The 19,850-nt window shown below is 39.4% G+C and overlaps 1 long non-coding RNA gene across 15 annotated transcripts in view; it reads right to left on the bottom strand.

Moving 5' to 3' along the window:
- LOC135281386 (uncharacterized) overlaps positions 1–19,850 on the bottom strand; it is a 270,224-nt gene that overhangs the window by 191,630 nt on the left and 58,744 nt on the right. Inside the window, exon 3 of one of the 15 annotated variants that reach the window (XR_010348054.1) lies at positions 13,535–13,829. The exons of the other annotated variants lie outside the window; for them this stretch is intronic. This is a non-coding gene — a long non-coding RNA (uncharacterized LOC135281386). Of the gene's footprint in view, positions 1–13,534; positions 13,830–19,850 lie in introns of those variants that run through there. 15 annotated transcript variants of the gene reach the window in all.

Below are 19,850 nucleotides of genomic sequence, written 5' to 3'. Positions count from 1 at the left end.
TAAAATAAATATGCATAATGCATTAACTGATGAAAAGGATCTGAGATTTAAAAAAAAAAAATTAAGGCGAAGTTACAGTTAGCATCAAATTAAATACAAAATGTAGTGATGGTTCTTTAAGAATTGAGAAGGATTTTATCACAGCAAAACACACAAATCTAAAGTGTTATTTAAAAGCAGAGCTTAGTAATGCCTGCAGTTACAAATGGTTAGGTTTTATGCTATATATTTGATTGAACCTGTGTTTAATGAGGTATGGATCATTGCTTTTATACAAGTGGCAAACTTCACTTATATTTGGAGTTGCATCTCATTTTTAGGATTCAGTTGTACTTTTCTACTGTTTTTCCATGTTAAGAAAAACTGTGCTAAACTTTGCACCTCACAGCTCACACAAGGGGTGTGGGATGAGCCCTGTGTTCAGGTGTGTCTGGCACAATGTCACTGCACACAGAGCTTTTCAGGCAAACATTTCCACTGTCAATAACAAAATTGATACCTGCATTTCATCCACTTTATACACTTCCAGGTCTATCTGTTGGCAGTATGCAAAGCACATATTTTAAACTCCATGGCAGTTTGCAGAAATGCCAGACTGCAAGCTTCTTTCTAAGCCAGGTGCTTGGCCAGGCATGAAGCAATGACCAGACAAAGTGGGTACAACTTTGCTGAGGGCACAAACCTCCTCATACTTTCACTGCCTGACTAGACAGAGGCAGGTTTAGATATTTGCCACTTAACCAAGAGAAGGTACAGAATTTCTCTGTGCTGTGAGTCAGGTTACACCAATTTCGAGCCTCTGGAGCTTCCCCCAGTGGTGATTGCTCATCTGGAATACTCAGCAGCAGCAACAGCAAAGCACTTTCATTTCCTCCCCCCGATTCACGTGGGATCTGTCACCAAAAGCAATTCTGACAAGTGCTGGGGAGGAGCTGCAGGAGTCAGAGCCAGCAACTCTCACACGGCTTCATTACAGCCCCTGCTTAAATTCACACCCGGGACACCAGCATGAGATGTTGCTCCTGAGGGAGAAACTGCATTCAGGGGAGCTTTTTCCAGGGACATTTCATCCACCCCTGCTCAAGAGTTTTAAAATAAAGTTTTCTTCAGAGGCACATCAAATCATACATCAAGGAGGCAAACTGGCTTTGCAGCCTTGCAGTAATCAAAAGTAAGGCTCGATGGCGAGCACCATCTCTCATGCACTGATAAATTGGTTTCTCTCCTGTTTTCATTATGCACTGCTGGAGTTATGTTCATTCAAGTTAATGGGAGTATTTCCATGGACTTTGGTGTGTAGTACGTCATATAATAAGTTCCTCTGTACGTTGTAGTCTGAGGGCCAGAGCAGCACTTACTCATTTTAAGCACTATTTTAAGATTTGATGGATGACTTAGCTCTGTTTTCCCAGTTTTCCAAGGACGCAAGGCAAAAAACAAAGCTAAATACAAAATACTTCATGGCATCCTTTTTTTCTTGGTTGGTTGTGCTGCTGTTGGGGGAAAAATGAGCATTTTGTACAGCCGATAAATCATTTTGTCACCTTAATCTTTTATTGATCTCAATAAAAATTGCATTTTGTTTCTTAACAAAAATTCACCAAGAAGGACATCACATCCAGAGATGTGTATAATGTAGGAAGTGCTCATCATTTAACATTCTTATTTATGGGACAAGATATGGATTTTTGTGGAAAAATCTTCAACTGTTTTTGTAAGGTGATGCATCATATTTTTAAAGACATGCTTGACTAAAAGGCAGGTTGTTTACCAACTACACTAAGGAGTCATATATTATTGTGAGGTTTTATATAAAGAGATTATAAAAACACTTTTTCTGAAGCAGAAAATGGGAGGGAGTAGAGAGCTTTTCCCCATTAAGTCTGTCCTGTCACTTCAGGTTGGTACATCACAGTAATTTCATCTTGTTTCAGATGATCACACTGGGAAATCTTAGGGAAAAACAAGAAAAAAAAGGAAAAGGGAGCCCTGCAGCTCCCCACAAGGATCAGTGTGACCCCACGCTCCCACTGAACACACCAGAGACAGAAAGAAAACACCTTGACTGTATCCCCTGCTGGCACTTTCTTTCTGGCCATCTCTGAGAATCCAAGCCCCGTGCTGGAGCAGCAGTCTGAGCTCCCATCAGAAGCACACTGCTGGAGCAGGATTGCCTGTCTCCAGCCCAGCACAGGATGCACTCTAGAAGTCATAGAAAGGGGGACCAGTAACTTTTGCACAATCACACACCAAGTTCCTGACTACAGACACGAGCCCCACCAGTCTGACACTTATGTCTCACCAGAGAGGAATGTAATTAATTCCAATTATTCTTCACCATAATTGTTTGAAGAATCTTCAGGCCCTTCTCCTTTCTACAGTCTGGCAGCACCTTTAATGAAGGCTTTAGTGCACCATAACTCTGTAACCAGGATTAATATGTGCTTGCACTAATTGCTTAATAAAGGTTTCACTACAGAGTGAGCTAAATGAGGGCCAGAATCTTTCCCATTTCATTTTCATAACCTACAGGACTACACCCAAAACTGGCTCCAAGAACTGACTTGCACAGTCAGCAATATATCCAAGACTGCCCTCCTGCCAAGGCAAAGCACAGGGAAAAGGCCGCTGCAATCCCTCTTTGCAATGGAATTAAAAAATGCAGTCTGAAAAGTCGCCAGGACTCTTGGGCCTAAGATTTCTATCCATCAAATCAAGACAGAGTCTGCACCAAGAGTCCCTTCAGTCTCTTACAGAAGGAAATTGCGTGGTCAGATAAGCATGTCCTTAACATCAAAGATTCATTGCTCATAAAATTATCATCAGAACCATCTCTCACGTGAGACAATCCATTCTGCACAGCAATAGTTACACCTTTGATTTCCTCCAATTATGGATACGGGCTGCTTTGGGAGTGTTTCAAATCCAATATCTCAAACACACCACAGCACCAGGCTTTCTCAGCACATACTGCTGCATAAAGGATTTTTTTTTTCATTTTAATGTTGGTCCCTAAACCATTTTTGTGTCATACTGTGATTGTCAGAAGATTAACCTTAAGCTGAAACAAGGACTATTTCTTTTTATCAGACTCTTGAAATTCTCCAAATATTCATCTAGATTTAGAGATAAAGATAGAAAATCCTCATGTTTTTTATGTTCTGATATTCAGTCTTTGCTTGTTCATAGTCTGAGCACATACTAGTTTTGACTTTAGAGAAAAAGAAAGTTCCACCACTGCCCACAATAAACCAGAAGGCACTTACTCCCTGCTCATTCCTATAAGAAGTGAAGCTGAAGAAACACTTTCTCTGTTCTTTATTTGTTTTTCAGGGTCAGAAATTCAAGGCACACTGCACAGGCTTCTTATACCATGGCTAGAGGTCAAATCTCGTAATACATGACTTGTCAGTATCTTTTAGCACAATTGATAGGAGTGTGCTGCTGACTCTTGCATTCCAGACTGAGGAGAAAATGTCCAGAGCAACTGAGGTTATATGATAGATTTCGTAAAATATCACCAAGTCTCAGCAAGAAAGATGGTCTTGGAGGCTAAGAAAAAGGGCTGCACATCAACCTTACAAAATGCCAGAGTTTTGATTGATGTTCAAAACTGGTCATTAACAGCAGTGACTCCTGCTAGCCACAAAAATCTCTACCTACTTTAGGAGGAAGTCATACACACAGCAGAAGCACTGACAGACAGATGCCCCATCCCAACTCAAATTTAAAAAAAAAGTAAAAAAAAAATTAAAATTGCTCCATTATTATAGTTTATGAACATGTAGAATACAAAGGCGAAATTCTGGCCATCTTGGAGTAACAGAGAATTCTGTCTGCTTCTGTAGACACACAAACTGCACAAAATGCTATTTATGAGGGGGAGGGAAGAGCCCAGAATGAGTCTATTTATTCATAAGTAAAAGGAACTGATATGCTCTGTGTTAGTAAGGACAATAGGCTTCCAGTAACTTGCAATTGATCTACTCCCTGTTATGCACAGAAATGTTTCCAGCAGATCTTGGGAAAGAGAAGGTAATTGCAACCAGCAGATGTGGCTGCAGTCAGAGACAAGGACTGGGGAAGGACCCTAGGATTTAGTGCTAGGAAAAATGATAGGCATTGCTTCTTGTTTTGAACTCAGCTTTAATTAGCTAATGATAATAAAATCTTTTTAGGATTCTGAAAGCTTACTAAGGACATAGGAATACCCAAAAGCAGGTGCTCTTCCATTAACTGCTCCATCTATTTCCCTAGCAATCACTGCTGTAAATAAACCTCACACACACACACATTTGAACAAAATCCTCCCCTCCTGTTTTTTTTTTTTTTTTCCAGTTCTGTTCAGGTTAGAGCACAAGGGAGGATGGTAAATAATCATCAAGGAAAGGTGAATCTACATACACACACCACCAACCCATTTTCTACAGAAAAATAAAGGGTTTAGAAAATGATAAGCAAAACATTAAGTAAACTACACATGGTTATGGAGGATCAAGCTTGTCTCTTTACCCTACTGGAATCCTGGATTACCTTCACTTGCAGGAGGACAGCAAAATACTGATTAATGGGAAAGAAGAGATCAGTCAGCAGGAAAGAGCGGGAAATGTTCTTCAATGTATCATGGTTAGTTTCAAAACAAATAATCTTTTGGGTATAAGACAAAGTCTACTATGATATTTGATCACAGATTGGTATTAGCATTTCCTTTGTCTGCATACCTACAAATTCCTGGAGAGGTTAATTTTCATTTCTGCAACTTTCCTTTTACTATAATTCCCATTTCACACAACTTTTCAAGAAATTACTTTTTCAGCCTTCCATTATTCTTCAAGGACTCTAATTTTTTATAGATTATATTATGAAATATTATCAGTGGTATCACTTTCTGTCAGCGTGAACAGATGAATATAAGATTTCACTTGATATAGCAACATTTTCTATTAAAAATATAAAAAAATTTCCAGACACACAAAGGAGAACACCTTTCTATTATATATACCGTAGAAAAAGATTATAAATAAAAATACGTTTAAAAGTCTACTTAGATTCAAAAAGGAAAGGCCTGCAGAAGTCTTCCTAATTTCAGAAAAGAAGTTATATCACAACTTTTGTCACATGACTCCAATGCAGTTTTCAACAAGTTAATGTGAAATGAGAGCAATGGAAAACAGGGCGAAATCCTACAGCCAGCTCAGATCCCTGTCAAGCAGTCAACAAACTCACACTACATGGCAGAAACTGTTAAAACACCAAACTTAGGAAAATATCAAGGTCCAAAAAGCATCTGTTGTGCCACCTGATTATGGTGTACATCTACTAGCACCACTTTTACCAAAATTATGGGTACAAAGCTTGCAAAGATCAATCCTTGGGTGGTTCTTTATGCTCTGACAAAAATTATATTTCATATTAATTGTTTTATGATAGCCTTCCAAGACCAGAAATGTACACATTTCAGAACAAAGTTCTTCTGCGTAGGCAATTAGGAGGAAATACATATAATGCCTTTTTATAAGCACACAATTAAAGAGTAATCACACTTTTGTCGTGGCTGACAATTAGCAGCCCTCCTCCCCCAGAGACATAATAGAGCTATGTCATTATCATTACCAAAACCTTAAGCCCACTGAGGGAGTATTAGATCTATGCAGAAAAACAGGTTGGGAGAAATCCTGGCTCCACTGAAAACAATGGCAAAACTCCCATTTTCCCAGCTCTAATTAGCTATGGTTAAATTACAGCGAACATATAGTGAACTCTGCTAGAGCTGATGAAAGAAGAAAATCAGATCTTAATAGTCAATGATCCCTCCTGAGTAGTGACTCCAAAGAAAAAGTTCAGAATACTTTTTGAGGCAGCAATCCTAAATCTTCCATTGTCTCCTCCTGGAAGTCTGCTGGCTTCAAGCCCCCGATAAAAACAACAGAATCAAAGGTAATGAGAGGGAAACAGTTACACAATCAGGCAGCACACCAACATGTGCTCACAGCACTTTTGTCATGTGCATTTTTAACCCTCTAGTATCATGTATCTTGTATTACTTCCCCCTTTCACAAGCCAGGCACCCCAAAAGCAGAGCAGCCTCTTCTGCTCAATTCTGACTGATAAAGGAAGTGGCATCAGGCTGGGTTAAAGGGGACAGTTCAGCTTGCTTCAGATTTCATCTTTCCTGTTACTTGATATTGCATGAAAAGCATTAGTCCACTGTTGGTGCACAGAAACAGTGGGACTGCATACCAGCATCATGAACACCTTGATAATGCAGGTATTTAGCACTTCCTGGTGGAAAAACCAGGAAGCAAAATCAGAATACCGTCATATCATTGTGCTGCCCATCTCCAGAAGAGGAAAAGACAAAGTTGTTAAGATATGCAGAGGAAATAAACAATATTCACCAGAAGAGGCATTGTTATGAGAGCACCAGTACACATGGAGGAACCAGAATGGAAACCAGCACTGATTGTCACAGTAACAAAGAAGATCACAGCAAGAGCAGTGAGAGTTCTGACAACTTTCCTTCATGACATAACTCTCAACTCTTCAGTTTAAAAAGATTTTATTGAGGTTACATTTTTATAGTTAATTTTCCACATCCTCAAAATACCAGACTTGAGAGGATTCTCATCTGTAACTGAGATTTGAGCTCCTTGTAGCCTGTAAAAAAAAGATGCTGTGTTCATCCATCTTTTTTTGATAGAGATACATGCTGAGAAGATTTGATTATTCATCTCTCTGTTTTTAAATACATCAGCTAGTTAGCATGCAAGTCTAATAGGTTCTGGCACAGAAAGAGAAGTAGATTGGGCCCAGCAGGGCCTCCTAAAGAGTCTGCTGTCTTCTCTGTCCATTGGGGACAGGAGTGACCTGGTCACAAGGCTCAGACTGCACAAACAGCACCATACCAAACTGAGAAATGCCAGTTTGTAGAAGCATGTTAAGCCCGGTCCTCAAATATTCTGTTCTGTGTTGGCCAAGCAGATTTGGACGGTTGCCAAAAGACGAGAGGCGCAAATTTTGGCGAGAAGCCAGAAGACAAGAGGCAATTGACCTAGCACTTTTCTGTTCTTTCCTGGGAATTGCAGAGCTACAACATGCCACAATTGCTTACAAATGTTAGGATTGTTTTCTCTACCTGTGCATTGTGTAAAGAGACTAATGTGTTTTGACCTGCAATTTGCAAAGGGGTTACAACTACCATGGGAGAAGCAAGGCGTAGTGCACAGGTTCAGAAATGTTCAGGTGGAAGAAATGGAAACAGCTGAGTTATACTGCTCCCTGCAAGGGATGCGATGCTCCTAAATCTTTCCTTGTACATAGACCCAACCAGGCTAGCAGTATAAGAAAAATCTTGGACTGATTAATGCACATCCTCACACAAAAACCCTCAGAGCACCCGGCCTCCGCTTCCAAACGGGGCTGTGTTTGCCTGACACCTGAAGGCCTTGGAGTTTTCTCTGAGCAACTCCTTTTCTTGAGCTGTGACACAAATGTGTAGCCATGATATTTTATGAAAAATCCTCTGCTAGGATTTTTCCTGTCCTGAGGAGCTGAGAGCCTCAGGAAAGAAATCTAAACAATAACTATCTGCTGCTGTGGAATGCAACAGGTGCATCTTCCTTTGGTCCATGTGGATTGTTTTCACTTGATGACAATCACAGCCAAGGCTGTGAGCAGTCACAGGATTTTGTTATGCATTCTATTCTATTCTTGTTCTTTGTAGCCTTCTGATCAACTTCTCTCTCTGTTCTTTTAGTATAGTTTTAATGTAGTATTTTAATATAATATATAAGATAATAAATCAGCTTCTGAGAAAAATGGAGTCAAGCCTCGTGTCCCCACACTTGGAGCATCCACCGCAACACAAATGGACTTAGAAAAAAGGGGTGCCCAAACCCCCTGCTCTGAAAAAAGGAATTTAGGTGGGTTGCACCACACAGCCGTGGGCACACAGGCAGCTCAGGCTGCTGGTGAAAGGCGCAGAGAACACCGGAGCAGTGTAAGCAGCCCTGCAGCTGCACAGACAAAATGCTGGCCCCAGCTATTTACCTTCAGGGATTTTTATTAACTTCATTCTGCCCTCAGCTGTGTCAATATGTGGCTGCAGCTCCATTGCCACTTGTCCCAGCACTGTGCTCTGGAAGGGCCGTCAGCAAGCAGCATTTGGGATGCCACCTGCACCTGGTGAAGAGCTCACACACACAGTGCAGGGCAAGGATGTCTCACACAGAGTTAACACTGAGCACAAGGCTTTCTCAAACCATTTGATTTTGTTGCCCTTTTATAAAATGCAAATTAAAAAAATTATGAAACAGTAGGCAATAAAACCTGAAGTTTTAATACCAAGCAATCACTGAACCTTTGCACGTGAGTTTGAAGGACTAAATAATCCCATTCTTTCTCACAGCACAGACCCAGGAGAATTTCTTTTTCTATATTGCTTTTATAACAGCTATCTATCTTAGTCTGGTCTTGTTGATATATTTTAAGGCTTTTAATTTGGAGGCTGTTATTTGCTCAGATGTTATCTTCAGCATATTAAATACAGTAAGCTTCTACTAAGTCATACACTGGGTGTGTGAGCTGGGGCAGAATTTCTGACTTAAATACCCGTGTACAATGGCAGAATAAATAAATAAAGAACACCTTCAAGGCCTCCAAGCACCTAGTAACAAAATCACTGTAACCTTACAATAATGCTCTGCTTACAGTCCTCCCAAAATGCAAGTCATTTGCTGGATCCCAAATGATATTTGGTTGATGGATTGCTGGTGATTTCTACATCAGAGCACCTTGGAGCCCTAGTGCTAAACCCCTGACAGCGTTAGCATAAAAGATTTACATTTATGTTATGAGGGCCACACAAGAATAATAATTTTAAAATACATTGCCTTGGCTGCTGGTGCACCATGGGAAATCTAAGAGCAGCAGGCAGCATTCCTGCGCTGTAATTACAAAATGGCAGCACGGGAGAGGCTTTGGAGACAAGGAACCAGAGACTGCAGCCATCTGCATGCCTTGGCGAATTGAAATTACAGTAATATATGAAGACATTACCTGAAAAGCCCAGCACCATTTAAATGATTTACTATTACGCCCCAGCAAGCTTTAATTTAAGGATAAAGTCATTCAGCAAGCTAATCTGATATAGGAAGCATTATTTCACACAGTTAAGTTAATTTACACTAGCTGATTGTTGTTGTTGCAGTTGGCATTATTATCTGCACAAACAGCCGATTGGCCCTGACAGAAGCAATATACTGTTTAATACAGTGTCTTAATTCAGCAGGCCAGCTATCTGTGATAAAGGTTTGTTTATAAGCAATAATGGGGAGGAAAGTCATTTTGAGGCTAAGCTGATAACACTGATGAGAACTATGTGGGGGTTTTTCTGGTAAGAAAACAAGCAGGAACCATCTACTCATTTGTCCACCTGTCTCATAACAGGAACATCCCGACAGATTTCTCTTACATGGGTTTTGCTTTCCCACCCTAACTGCAGAGTGGATCTTTGGCAGTGTTTTCTGCATATATTTCCTTTGACAAGCAGCCACCACCATCCCAGCACTGTGTGATCACCATCACAGCTCCTCTTCCCCAGTGAAATACAGGCTTCAGGAAGACCTCCACAGCTCAACTCTGCGATGTGAGCTGGCTGTAAAAGCTCCTAATACATCACAGGAAAGGCAAAACACACGACACACTTCATAGTTTGGGCTGGCTTACCTCCAACAGCTAATGGTGAGAGGAACTGTGATACTTGTAGCTGAATAAAATAATCCTACATTACAAAACAATCTGATGGAAAGGGCAGCCAGTGCCTGGGTCAGGGTGGCTTTGTGCCTCCTTTTAAGCAGGGCTTGGATCAGGTTGGCCTGATCCTCACAGTGTTTCTAAGCACATTTATTCACTAAGAGTTGTAAAAGTCCTTACAACATCAGCACGGTTTTCCCAATAGAAAACAAGCAACAAATAAGAAGATGTAAGGAAACTATTTCCTGTAGCTTTCTCTTCCCCACCTGGTGAGGTCATCTACTGAATCACAGACACCAAAAGTTGCTTGAAGGAATTCTTTCAAGTCAGCTGTCCTCTGCCACACAATATTTAAAGCTCCAGGAACATGCTTCTTGAGCTTGCCCCTCTTCCCCAAAAACCTATTACCCAATAAATACATTTATCTGTTCATGAAGTCAGATTAAATGTAACACCAGTATGACCAGAAAAGGAAAAAACAGCCAACCCTACCCTGAATTTGCAAGCAGACTTTCTTCATCTTTCAACAGAAATATAATATTCTGTAATACCGGCTCAGGAGCAGTGACAACAAAAGGATGTTTGGAGACTTCAGCATAAAATGCATCTTAAAACCAGATCATCAAAAGCAGTTAGATGACTCTGTACCATTTACAAATCAAACCCCATTGAGTCAGAATCCTAAATACTTCTGAAGCCTCAAGTGTTCAGATGTTTCTGAAAAAACATCTTTTTCACAAAAAAGCTTAAGTTCACACAAGCTGCTCTAATACCACTAAATCCCAAGTCTGTGGTCAGCTTTCCTGCTGGTCTAGCAGCACACTCTGGATGTTTGGGTCTTGTGGGGTATCAGCAGCTTGCACCTCCCCTGAACATGACTGCTGCACCCAAGCAAACCTTTGAGAAGCTGAGGGGGTGGCTGCTCCTTGCTTCAGCTTCTCTGGGGCACAAAAATGACATCCAGCTCTCAGTACAGAGGTGTTAAACTCTGACAGCCCTCCCAGCACTGAGCCCAGCATCGCAGCACCTGAGGTGACCAAACCAACCCTGCCCAGCTGCAATCTGGAGCACACTCTCCTCTGACCTCTGCACTGCATCCACAGTTGAATTTCTGCTCAGCATCTGCCTCACCAGCCCCTGGATGCAGCCACAAAGCCCAGCTCCAGCTCCCTGGGGAGGCAGCAGCCCCACACAGCTCCAGGAAGGAACAACTGCACGTCTCACACGGCATCCTTCTCCTGGGGGTTTGTTACTGACAAAGGAACAAGTGTTGTAGAAATTCTTTTTGATTGCCAAGTCTTAGATGCTCCATGTTTTGCAAGATTTTATTAAGGAGGAGTTGCATTATTTAACAACTTATGGCAGAAGCTCACAGAACCTGCACTCAATTAGGTCTAATCAGAAATTGGTGGAAGGCAGCATGAGAGCACACAAAAATAATACATAGCAAAGAACAGTTCAAGGGATTTTTTCCCCATGTTTTATAGTAATAACATGATTTTAATGACATACTTTTTAATATTTGATTTCTTAATTTTTATTTTTTCACATGTATTTGTTTATGAAAGTATGTAAATAGTGCAAAATAATAATGAATACAAGATGCTTAAAAACATTCAGTTAGAGCTAAGTTGTTACTATGCTATAGTCCTTTCTAATTAGATCTTAAAAAGTCTAAGGTAGAGCCTTAGCTGGTGTAAATAAAGAATAATACCTAAAGATTACTTCCCATTTCAACAGAATAAAGGCAGCTGAGTGTGTGTGAGCCATTAGAGCACCTTAACCAAGGAATAAGATTTGACTCCTGTGTAGTTTTATGTTTGAGCATCAGGGTTCTAATGCATAAGTCTTTAAGAAAGGGAATATAATGGGAAAAAAAAAAGTGAATAAAAAATTCCCATTTCTGGGGTTTTATTTTGAACAGCACAAATACATTGAGACATGCAGAAAATAAAGAGGAATAATGCAAATGATTTTGAAATTATTTGGATGGATTAGGCTTATGATTTGATAGCTGAATTATGCAGTTACATATGCATATCATAGCCCAGTGTAAGGGAACCTAAGGTAATGAGACTAAAAGCCAAAACATAATCAGATATTAAAAAATAAAAGGGAGGCAATGCACTTTCACAGATCATTTGGGGTAAATTCAGGATAAAATGAAAAAACAGCTGAAATGTTGCAAAAGGAAAACATATCAAGAATACAGGCTGAACAAATTATTCATAATTAAGTCATATACATGCTTTCCTATTTACAGTAGCCCTTACAGGGAAAAAAAATCATCTTTTTGTAATTAATTTGTAATTAATTTAAAACAGGGACTACTTTTATAAGTCATTGCAATTCTATGACAAAAACATGGCTCCAGCCTTGCAAAGCTAGAGAGAGCTCATGTCCTAAGTACTTTATTCTATGACTTGACTCTCTCTACTAATTTTTACTCCACTGGGATTGGGTAAGTTGCTCAATATCTTTACTCCTAAAATGAATGGCCTGTCAAGGATGAATTTCATTGACATGAAGGCTGAATCTAAGAAAATATTTTGGGGCTCTTGCTTGTCTCATGCAATTTCTATTTAAATATTAAAATACAAATACAGAGAGACTACATGAAGACACTATGCATACACACAGACAACTGGGAGTATTTTTAATTTCATAACTTGTTCTATGGTCAGGGAGGTATGTCATTAAACTATTTTACTCCACCTAATAAAATTCGTAACATTTATTAACTGGGGGAAAGCCACTAATTGGTTTTGTCTCCTGGACACCCATACCTCCTAGCCATGTTTAACTGCCTGGGTAATTGTATAAAAATGTAGTGTACAGTTAGATAATGCATGCAATATGAAATTAATGGTTGAATTCTTCATGCTTGATCCATGTTTAGAAAGAACCATCAAATCAGCCCCTGCTTCTTTTAATTCCAAACTGGAGTTCTGTTAGTGGATGGCAATAGATGTCACAAGTCACAGGTTCTGTCCTTTCTGGAACGCATCTGGGGCTGGCTGTGCCCAGCATGGGCAGCCCCAGGCTCCCCTCACAGTCACCGCCCTGACCCCTCACCCTCAGGCCTCGTTTTAGGGTTTTTCTTCTCCCTTTTGATCAGTCTTTTTATTGTTAATGTCATTGTTTAAAAAAAAAAACCAACAACCAACAAAACTTGCATGTCTTGTACCACCTCACCTTCTTCCATTTTGTATTTAAGGAATTGTTCTACAACAACTTTTAAGGAGAAAAATCACTAAGGAAACACAAAATTATGTGCTATATTATTAGATTAAGACCTTCTTAGTCATATACAAGATCTTATTAAAATGCTGCAAATTACACATATCATTTTTCTATCAATCATGCAGGACACTCAGCTGTGTTACTTCAATGAGAGAAAACACAGGAAAAACCCTTAGAGAAACTGCCAGATAGTCTGAGCATAATGAACAAAAGATAGAAAATACCTATATTCACTGCAAAAAGCAGACATATGTTAGACTAAAAGTAACTATATGACATTTCTCCCACAGGTTTGGGATTTTTTTTAAACAAAAAACGAAGAGGACATTCCTATTAAAAGTATACACAGAAATGTCTCCAAAGCAAGCCTCAGCAGGATAAAAATATTCCTGCCAAGAAAGACGAGTTTGTACTTAGATCAAGGACTTTAAACAATGCAGAAAAATCTGCAACATATTAGTAGACATGGATCTGTTAATAAATTTTTCTTTTTTTTTTTTTTTGAGGGGGAGGAGGAGATGCAAAGTGCTGTAAAGGCTTGGACCAGAGTCATGGCTAATGCTGAAGCAGTCTACATTAAACTAAACAAGAACAGAAAACATTTAAAGCTTTGCCATGGGATTGGAGTGGATTGGCTGCAAAGAGCCTTAAGTGATGGCAACTTGTAGGTGCAGCCACAAGGGTACCAGGCCATCCTCCATCAGCACAGGACAAAGGTTTGTCAGCTCTCCAGAACTCGAGGTGAAGCACTTCATGCATTTTGTCCATGCAAAACCGGCACATTCAGCTCTGAGCCACACAGTCCTCCCCAGCAGGTCACGGGTAAATTGGCACTAAAGGGTTAGTCAGGGTTTTACAAGCAGAAAAAATAATCAATTTACTCAAATTTATGCCTTCAGTGAGAGGACAAATTAGACTTTGGAAGATTGTTTCTGCAAACACCACCTGCAGACAGGCAAAGAACAGGCAGGTAAGGAAGCAGAGCACCCAGACAGCTCAGAGTAGTGTGGCTCTAGAAGATAAGTTCTGCCAATTAAAAAACGAGTTCAGTACATTGCTGCTGATCACCCCAGCCATTTCCTTGGGGGTGTAATACAGAATAACTGGGAAGCAGCAGCACTTCATAAAGAATCATCAATATGAGGAAAAATTTCTGCTATTGTCATTCCTGTCACTGTCTTGCAATGATTTTTAATGCAAAATTCTGTGAAATAATGTAAAATTATTAGTTTTCAGTTGAATGCTTAAGAATTGCATTCATTTTTGTTAACATTTTTTTTCATTTTGCTAATAAAGAATACACAGAAATGAGCCACCTTTACCTCTGGGCATGGATAAGAGTGAGGCAGGGTTTGTAGGTAATATTACTTATTAGATCAATGAAAATAGCAAGGAAAGGACAGACATGCTGTCAGGTGTACAGGCAAGTCACATCAGTCAGTCTAATAAAAGATACTGCCTTCCCCCACAAACTCCATCTCACATTCTTAAACCTCTTTGTTTACAAGAACAATATGGTACACATAAAAGAGCAGTGCTGCTTGGATCAATCAGATAAGAACCTTGCCAACAAAATAACTTTTTCATTAAAACAGAACACATTTAAAATTGGATTCTGATCTTATATGTTTCTTTAGGGCCTCTCTGACTGTATCACCAATTAATGAATTCTAATTGGAAATATGGATTGATGCCTCTAATTTGTGGCACATTAGAGGTGTGGTTCTGCTCTCATAGAATCTTTGTACAATGGCAAATCATCTTTAAACTATACAGATATTTCTGGTTCATAAAGATCAGAATTGAATAAATATGGTTTTTGTTGGATAGTCAATATACATTGGAAATAGCCAACGTGGGATATTAAAGGCCTTGCCTCTGCTCCTGCATCATTTCAACTCTTTAACACATTACCTAGCACACTGATATAAATATTTTGATTAAATCACTCACACACTGTGCAGACCCCTCTTTATACTCAACTTTCTTGTCTTTCTGTATCCTAAATCACATGCATCAAATCTTCACTCCTTCTCACATTTAATATGCAGCTCTGGAACTGCAGTTATACATCATTTTCATTTGTTGAAGAGTGATATATAATCTGGACTGAAATTAAATAATGTCATCCTGTGTTTAGTATTTATTGATACAAATTTAACCTGCTCATATTTCAACCTCCAATCTTCCACCAAATAATCTGTATTTAATTATGCATTCCACCTCTCTATTGACCTTTGAAAATATCCCTCATGACTACCAATCAAAAGTGATATAAATTAGAAATTATTTTGAGTCTTTTTACACTATTTATCATTCCACTCCCCAAATAGGTCAGTACTTCAAGCTCATTCTCAAAACCTGGCTCCCCTAATCCTAAAAACTCCAAACCACCAAGCCCTTCAACTCCATTTAATAATTAACATATCCCTATCTATTTGACAAAGAGAAGATTAATGGACACATGAAGCTATCCCAAGTTATGTAATGGCTAAAACACAAGGAACATTTTGGTCATACCATTCTAATCACTGCCAAATAAGTTTGTCTTAGAAGCAACTAGATCTGTAATTTTTGATATTCAAGTACAACTTGCTAGAAACATGTATTATTTAATAGAAAGAATCAGCTAAAGGCACAATGAGATAATAAAGTCAGCAGAATTCTAGCCTCCCTCTAAAATTTATTTAATCATTCTTACAAGTTGTGAGAACAAGTTGTAAATAAACAGCCATTTGAGCTGCAAAGGGATGTCTGTTATAGATGTGTGGCTTCTAATTTACTACACAGCCCATGAGAGTTCAAACTTCAAATCAATTCACAAAATAGCAACTTGAGATATTTTTACCATGTAGAAAGGAGCAACTATTCTGATAACTTTCTATGGTCATACCATGAAATTCACTTTACCCTCCTGAAGCCTAAGTATTCTGGCTGTTCTGAGAGACAAAAGGTGTTGAGGGGGTGAAATCCATCTCCTCTAGACTTTGGCCTAGCACATATCCAGAGCATATGAGATACATGGATATCTCATAGCCATCAACTCCAGGATACACAGGACTTTTATTCCCACTCTTCTACATGCCAGCACAAATAAAATATCTTTGCATGACTCTAAGATCTATATTGCAAATAATCAAGAGCTTCAGAACTTCAGTGTGCACAAACAAAAGAAATAAAACACAACATGTGTCATACTTTAGCTAAAAAGTTCTATGCATGTAAAGCAGCCTAAGGATGTAATTGATTTACACAGTGGTGAAACAACACCAGTGGTCCCAGCAAAACAGGCTGCAGTTACCAGTAATTGGATTCATTCTATTATACAAGCAGAAAACTGGAGGTATGTACCTCAGAAATTCCCCAGAATTGCTTTAAGGCTGAGTCTGACACACTCACAGCAGACAACTTCGAGTGCTCCAGAGACTACTCCCACTCCAGCTATAATAAGCCACAGACAAAGGAAATTTTCAGCCTCTAAGAGCAACTTTTGCAATAACTCTGTTGTTTGGATTAATAAGAGTGTTTGAATGCAGGGCAAATACACTGGAAACATCCATCCATTTTACATGGACTTGATTAAGTACTGGCCAGGAAAAAGAAAAAAAAAAAAAGCTTCTTTCTATGCTGCTTTATGTTCTAGCAGTTCTCGAACTTCACTTTTGGGATTGTTAGCAAAGTTGGTCATTTTAAATACGATATTGTACTGGTATTTCCAGATTGGTACTACCTTTTGTGCTTGTCATGTTCATAAAGGAGAAATCATATTCACATATAGCTCATCTTTGGCTAAGTGAAACAGAGTTCCTTGAGTCTCATCACCCAAAATAACCTGAAGATGCCCCTGCCTGTGGGAGAGGGGTTGAAATAGATAAACTTTAAAGGTCCCTTCCCACATACACGACTTCATGATTCTATCCTATAAATCAGCTTCTCCTTTCCTCTGGTCAGGCTCTAGGCCTTAAAGGCATTCTTTCATTTTAGCCATCATCTTTTCTCAGTACAGGGTACAAGTAGCTGTGCAATATTTTGCCCATCTTCATACCAACATCCTTCTAAGGCTATTAATTCTGCTTCTTCAGTTGACATGCAAAACTGTAAAACTGCATTAACTGCAGCCCATGCCTTCACACTAGCTCAAAGAACTTCCTTCAGCTCAGTCCATAGCCCACTCATGGGGCTGGAAACCTTTCTTTTTGGGCAGATAAAGGCACCTGTCTGTAGACCAGCCCTAACCCTCAAGAAAGTTTTTTTTTACTGTAGATTCCCTTTGTTGATTCCCATTTGGTTTGGACAAGGATGATTGCTGAGATAAACCACACTATGAAACAGCACATTTTTCTGACCATGTAACCAAACTTTGCACCTTTCCTCCAGACTTTGAGGGTGATTTCTGCCACTGCAGTTGAGATCTGCCTATGCCACCCTGGGGTCCTCAGAAGCATAAGATGTTGGTATCAGGATAATGCACATAGTAGCAGTAGTAAATTAATATTGCTAATATACTGAATATGTATCCCCTTGGTGAAAAATGAATACTGAAGGGAAAAAAAAAAAAGGACAAAGCATAGTAAGAGTTGTATAGGCAAAAGTTTTGATTTGGTTTATCTTTTGAGACAGTTTGATTAGATAGATTAAGTTTCTGTGCATCTCTCTAAAGACCACAGTAATAACCAGTGTCATGACTTTCAAATCCTTTGAACTGCAGAAGGGAATCAAACATGGTTGTCTTTTTATCCCAGCTTTTACTCTTTAGAATTCTAAAAGCTTGCTTTGCTCATCTGTCAAAGGGATGGCATTAAGGGGATCACTGTTGACAAGTGATAGTACAAATTATGCAACACAAATGACATTTCACTACCTCTCCTCTGATCTGCAATTCCCACTCTCAATCATTCCCTATTCTATGAAAATATTAAACCACAGATCCAACTGCAGAAAAAGTGATAGTGTAGGTGTCTCTTGATATCTTGCTACTGAACAAAAATATGTTCTGAAGCCCACACCTATAATTATGTTTGTGAGAGTGGGTTCCATTTAAAGTCCCCTGGTTCCTGTGGGGATCTTGAAATATAAGTATATAGATGTCATGACAGGATCAGGGCTATAAGGTCTTTTCTAAGTAAATGTTAACAGTTCTGAAAGGTCTTGCATTAAATTCAATGTAAACCAACAGGCAAAATCATTAGATTGCACTTCATCTGAGGTTTCTCCTTAGGCAAGGAGAAACTGAAAAATTTATGTGTCCTTCCAGTTTGCCCCTTGACAAAGCCTTATCTCAGACCCATTCAACACCAGCTCCTGAGGAGTGTTTTTATATTCTTCCATGGTTTAGGAGAGGACTTCTGTGACAAGAGGATTCTGAGAAATCAGAATTGCAGCATGCAAAGCACTCAGGTCAGAGCAAGAGCAAGCAACCAAAGAGCCAGGAGTGTGCCAGCAGAGTGGAGGGGAGGAGAGGAGCAATTCCAGCAGCAAGGACACAGCCCCAACCAGCACAGCACCAGACAATCCACACACACTGGCTGCATTGCACTAAATACAAGATAGGTTTTCAAGTTTTAGCACTGCACTCTTATCACTGCAGTGAGACAATTTAGTCCTCAAACATTACAAATCAGACTAACAGAAGGCTGGAGGTAAACTAGATTTCAGACTGTCTCAGAGGAGGAGGACTGGAGGTGGGATTTTCCCTGTTAGTGAGATTACTCCTGCCTCATTGACAGACGTTGATGCTCATGTAAACTGGAGTAATACAGAGGGCAAAATAATTTTAAGAGTCACCTGAAGAGACTGCATGGGTACCACAAATGATATTGCTGCCAAGGAAGCCTCTGCACACAGACTTTGCAACCAGGACTTTCAATTACTCAGAGTCAGCAGTACTGAGGATGTTCATCTCAATTGCTTCTCTTTTGGAACAAAAATATTGACTGAAAACAATGCAGAAGTGTTTTCAGAAGTGGACAATTGACTAGTTTGGGCACCTGACCTCAAGACACTGTCAAAACACTGAAATCTTGAAATGAACAAAAGGGTTGCATCACACAAGAGAAGCAGAAATGCGATCAGTGATAGAAATTTTGTCACAAGTCTGTATTTAGAGTGAACAAAAACAAAAGAATAAAATTATATTAATCTATTTTTCCCCAAAGCTGTAAAAAGCTCATGTCAAAAGCCATCCCTATAAGTTACACTTGGTATCCCTGCTATATATTATATAAACTGCTTTTTATTAGCAGCCTTATTACTCTCAATATGCACAAGAACAGAGCAGTTTGCAAATGAACAGAATTGGACTGCAAAGAGTACAAACCATGGGAAACTCCACAAGTTATTTACTGGCTTGGTATAAATCTGCATATAGATTGAGGAATTCAGTCATAAAGCACCTCCAGGTGAGGCTCAGCAGACGTGGTTATGAGGGCACCTGGAAGCTTTGTGTGCACACAACGGGCTGCTCCAAACAGAAGGGAGCAGTTCAATTTGTCAAACATGCTTAGGCATCTCTGTTTATTGGGGAATTATGGTATGGTATGTCTTGGAAGAAAAGGAAATAGAGACTTTGGCTAACTGCTACAGAGTAAGCCACTGGAGTTCTTTGTGACGTAGGATTACACTGAGTTTAAGGATAAAAATCCCATATTCTAATGCGATTTAGGACACGCAACTCCCTGTGCAAGTTTCCCCAACCTTGATCACTTTTTTAAAGCTGATTTTAGTTCTGCTGAGTAAATTATCCAAGAATCAGTCAGATTAGGGGGATAAAATGGAGCTAGAAGGAAAGATAGATGCATTAAGAGCATTAGAACTCAAAAATCTTCTGTATAACTCCCAGCTTAGCTGAATGCTAC

This window comes from Passer domesticus, chromosome 15 (genome assembly GCF_036417665.1).
Source record: "Passer domesticus isolate bPasDom1 chromosome 15, bPasDom1.hap1, whole genome shotgun sequence".
Classification (NCBI taxonomy): domain Eukaryota; kingdom Metazoa; phylum Chordata; class Aves; order Passeriformes; family Passeridae; genus Passer; species Passer domesticus.
This window is presented reverse-complemented; position numbering and strand designations above follow the sequence as displayed.